The 4,390-nt window shown below is 39.1% G+C and overlaps 1 non-coding gene across 1 annotated transcript; it reads right to left on the reverse strand.

Moving 5' to 3' along the window:
* Positions 1 to 4,114: 4,114 nt before the first annotated feature.
* LOC130964134 (small nucleolar RNA R71) lies at positions 4,115 to 4,222 on the reverse strand. Its single transcript, XR_009080242.1, has one exon. It is a non-coding gene; the product is annotated as a small nucleolar RNA R71 (small nucleolar RNA).
* Between the last annotated feature and the right edge of the window lie 168 nt (positions 4,223 to 4,390).

The following is a 4,390-nucleotide window of genomic DNA, read 5'->3' on the forward strand; positions in this document are numbered from 1 at the left end:
CTGGGCGTTAGTGACAGACGCAAAAGAGAGATTCTATTCCGGTAGGGGAGGGAACCAAACCGGTGATTGGCAGTACTGTGACAGAGTGCGTGCATTAGCTTTCACTGCGAGGATGGGAGGTAGCCATTGACAACGGTGAAACCCTACATGAGCTTGCCATGGAAGGAGACTTGCGTGTTTGATGAAGAAGACAGTAGGAAAGCAGAGATTCAGAAGATGGAGCATCTCCAAAACCCCAACCTATTCTCCATTACTGCAAAACAAGTAATCATTTCATGTTCTTTTACTTTTTACAATCAATCCTGATAATTTCTGATATCCTGACTAAGATTTACAAGATAACCATAGCTTGCTTCAAGCCGACAATCTCCGTGGGATCGACCCTTGCTCACGCAAGGTATTACTTGGACGACCCAGTGCACTTGCTGGTTAGTTGTGCGGAGTTGCAAAAGTGTTATTGCAATTTCGTGCACCAGAGTGGTTGATGAGCGGATAATTTGTACGCTTTTTGGCATTGTTTTCAGTATGTTTTTAGTATGTTTTAGTTAGTTTTTAGTATATTTTTTAGTTTTTAGTTAAAATTCACTTTTCTGGACTTTACTATGAGTTTGTATGTTTTTCTGTGATTTCAGATATTTTCTGGTTGAAATTGAGGGACTTGAGCAAAAATCTGATTCAGAGACTGAAAAGGACTGCAGATGCTGTTGGATTCTGACCTCCCTGCACTAGAAGTGAATTTTCTGGAGCTACAGAAGCCCACTTGGTGCGCTCTCAACGGCGTTGGAAAGTAGACATCCTGGGCTTTCCAGCAATGTATAATAGTCCATACTTTGCCCGAGATTTGATGGCCCAAACTGGCGTTCCAAATTAGCTCAAGAATTCTGGCGTAAAACGCCGGAACTGGCACAAGAATGGGAGTTAAACGCCCAAACTGGAACAAAAGCTGGCGTTTAACTCCAAGAAGAGTCTCTACACGAAAATGCTTCAATGCTCAGCCCAAGCACACACCAAGTGGGCCCGGAAGTGGATTTTTATGTCATTTACTCATTTCTGTAAACCCTAGGCTACTAGTTCTCTATATATAGGACCTTTTGCTATTGTATTTTCATATCTTTTGATCATGTTTCTATGATTGAACCCTCTTTGGGAGGCTGGCCATTCGGCCATGCCTAGACCTTGTTCTTATGTATTTTCAACGGTGGAGTTTCTACACAGCATAGATTAAGGTGTGGAGCTCTGCTGTACCTCGAGTATTAATGCAATTACTATTGTTCTTCTATTCAATTCAGCTTGTTCTTGTTCCAAGATATCACTTGTTCTTCAACTTGATGAATGTGATGATCCGTAACACTCATCATCATTCTCACCTATGAACGTGTGACTGACAACCACCTCCGTTCTACCTTAGATTGGGTGGATATCTCTTGGATTTCCTTAACCGGAATCTTCGTGGTATAAGCTAGAATTGATGGCGGCATTCAAGGGAATCCGGAAGGTCTAAACCTTGTCTGTGGTATTCTGAGTAGGATTCAATGATTGAATGACTGTGACGAGCTTCAAACTCGCGATTGTGGGGCGTTAGTGACAGACGCAAAAGAATCACTGGATTCTATTCCGACATGATCGAGAACCGACAGCTGAATAGCCGTGCCGTGACAGGGTGCGTTGAACATTTTCACTGAGAGGACGGGACTGTAGCCACTGAAAATGGTGATGCCCAACATACAGCTTGCCATGGAAAGGAGTAAGAAGGATTGGATGAAGACAGTAGGAAAGCAGAGAGACGGAAGGGACAAAGCATCTCCATTCGCTTATCTGAAATTCTCACCAATGAATTACATAAGTATCTCTATCTTTATCTTTATGTTTTATTCATAAATCATCCATAACCATTTGAGTCTGCCTGACTAAGATTTACAAGATGACCATAGCTTGCTTCATACCAACAATCTCCGTGGGATCGACCCTTACTCGCGTAAGGTTTATTACTTGGACGACCCAGTGCACTTGCTGGTTAGTTGTGCGAAGTTGTGTTTATGCCATGGTATTGAACACCAAGTTTTTGGATTCATTACCGGGGATTATTTGAGTTGTGAAAAGTAGTGATCACAATTTCGTGCACCATGTTTTTGGCGCCGTTGCCGGGGATTGTTTCGAGTTTGGACAACTGACGGTTCATCTTGTTGCTTAGATTAGGTATTTTTCAGAATTCTTAAGAATGAGTTCTAGAGTTTCATGATGATCTGTTGAAGTCTGGCTGGCTGTGAAGCCATGTCTAATCTTATTGGACCGAGGTTTCAACTTATCATCACAAGAGCTTGTTGATTTCTATCAATCTTGCTGTTAGAGCAATGATCTGCTAAGGCTTGGCTGGCCATTGGCCATGTCTAGTGTCTTGGACCGAAGCTTTCTTTGAAAGCTTGGCTGTCTGTGAAGCCATGTCTAATTCCTGGACCGAAGTCTTAGACTAGCATTGCAATGATTCCTGGAATTCTCATTAAGAATTTTGAATCCTTTATTTTACTTTTCCACATAATTTTCGAAAAAGCACAAAAAAATTTATAAAATCATAAAAATCAAAAATATTTTATGTTTCTTGTTTGAGTCTAGTGTCTCATTTTAAGTTTGGTGTCCTGCGTGCATTGTTTATATGATCTTAGTTCCATTTTCAAGTTAATAACACAGGGAATTGAAGATTCAGTACATGCAGCAGAGGAATTACACAGAAAAAGCTGGGCGTTCAAAACGCCCAGTGAGGAAGAAAATCTGGCGTTTAAATGCTAGCCAGGATACCTGGCTGGGCGTTTAACGCCCAAAAGAGTAGCATTTTGGGCGTTAAACGCCAGAATGTGCACCATTCTGGGCGTTTAACGCCAGGATGGCACAAGAGGGAAGATTCTGTGTTTCAATTCAGATTTTTTTTCAAGTTTTCAAAATTTTTCAAAATCAAATCTTTTTCAAACCAAATCTTTTCAATCAAATTGTTTTCAAAATCAATTTCTTTCCTTTTTCAAAAATACTTGCTATCCATTAATGATTTGATTCAACATTTCAAGTATGTTGCCTTTTCTGTTGAGAAAAGTTTAATGTTTGAATCATATCTTTTCTTGTTAGCCAAGTCATTAATTTTTAAAATCAAATCTTTTTAAATTGTTTTTCAAATCATATCTTTTCAATCATATCTTTTTAAAAAACCATAACTTTTTAATCATATCTTTTTAATCACATCTTTTTCAAAATAGTTTTCAATCATATCTTTTTGATTTCTAATTTCAAAATCTTTTTCAAAAATCACTTGATTTCTTTTTAACTCTTGGTTTTCGAAAATCAATTAGTGTTTTTCAAAATGTTTTTAAAATCTTTTACTTAATTTTCGAAAATTTCTTCCCCTCTTCTCATATCCTTCTATTTATGGACTAACACTCTTCCTTAATACACAATTCGAACTCCATCTTTCTTGATAAGTTTTAATTCTCTACTTCTTCCTTCTATTTTTCATTTCCTCTGACACCTCAAGGAATCTCTATACTGTGACATAGATGATTCCATATTTTCTTATTCTCTTCTCTTTCATATGAGCAGGAGCAAAGACAAAAGCATTCTTGTTGAGGCTGACCCTGAACCTGAAAGGACCTTGAAGCGAAAGCTAAGAGAAGCTAAGGCACAACTCTCTATAGAGGATCTAACAGAAATCTTCAAAGAAGAAGACATGGCAGCCGAAAACAACAATAATGCCAACAATGCAAGGAAGGTGCTGGGTGACTTTACTGCACCTACTCCCAACTTCTATGGGAGAAGCATCTCTATCCCTGCCATTGGAGCAAACAACTTTGAGCTTAAGCCTCAATTAGTTTCTCTAATGCAACAGAATTGCAAGTTCCATGGACTTCCATTGGAAGATCCTCATAAGTTTTTAGCTGAATTCTTGCAAATCTGTGACACTATCAAGACTAATGGGGTTGACCCTGAGGTCTACAGACTTATGCTATTCCCTTTTGCTGTAAGAGATAGAGCTAGAATATGGTTGGACTCACAACCTAAAGAAAGCCTGGACTCATGGGAAAAGCTAGTCAATACCTTTTTGGCAAAGTTCTTTCCACCTCAAAAATTGAGTAAGCTTAGAGTGGAAGTCCAAACCTTCAGACAGAAGGATGGAGAATCCCTCTATGAAGCTTGGGAAAGATACAAACAATTGATCAGAAAGTGCCCCTCTGACATGCTTTCTGAATGGAGCATCATAGGTATTTTCTATGATGGTCTCTCTGAACTATCCAAGATGTCTTTGGATAGCTCTGCTGGAGGATCTCTTCATCTGAAGAAGACGCCTACAGAAGCTCAAGAGCTAATTGAAATGGCTGCAAATAACCAATTCATGTACACTTCTAAAAGG

The sequence above is a fragment of the Arachis stenosperma genome, chromosome 2 (genome assembly GCF_014773155.1).
Source record: "Arachis stenosperma cultivar V10309 chromosome 2, arast.V10309.gnm1.PFL2, whole genome shotgun sequence".
Lineage (NCBI taxonomy): Eukaryota > Viridiplantae > Streptophyta > Magnoliopsida > Fabales > Fabaceae > Arachis > Arachis stenosperma.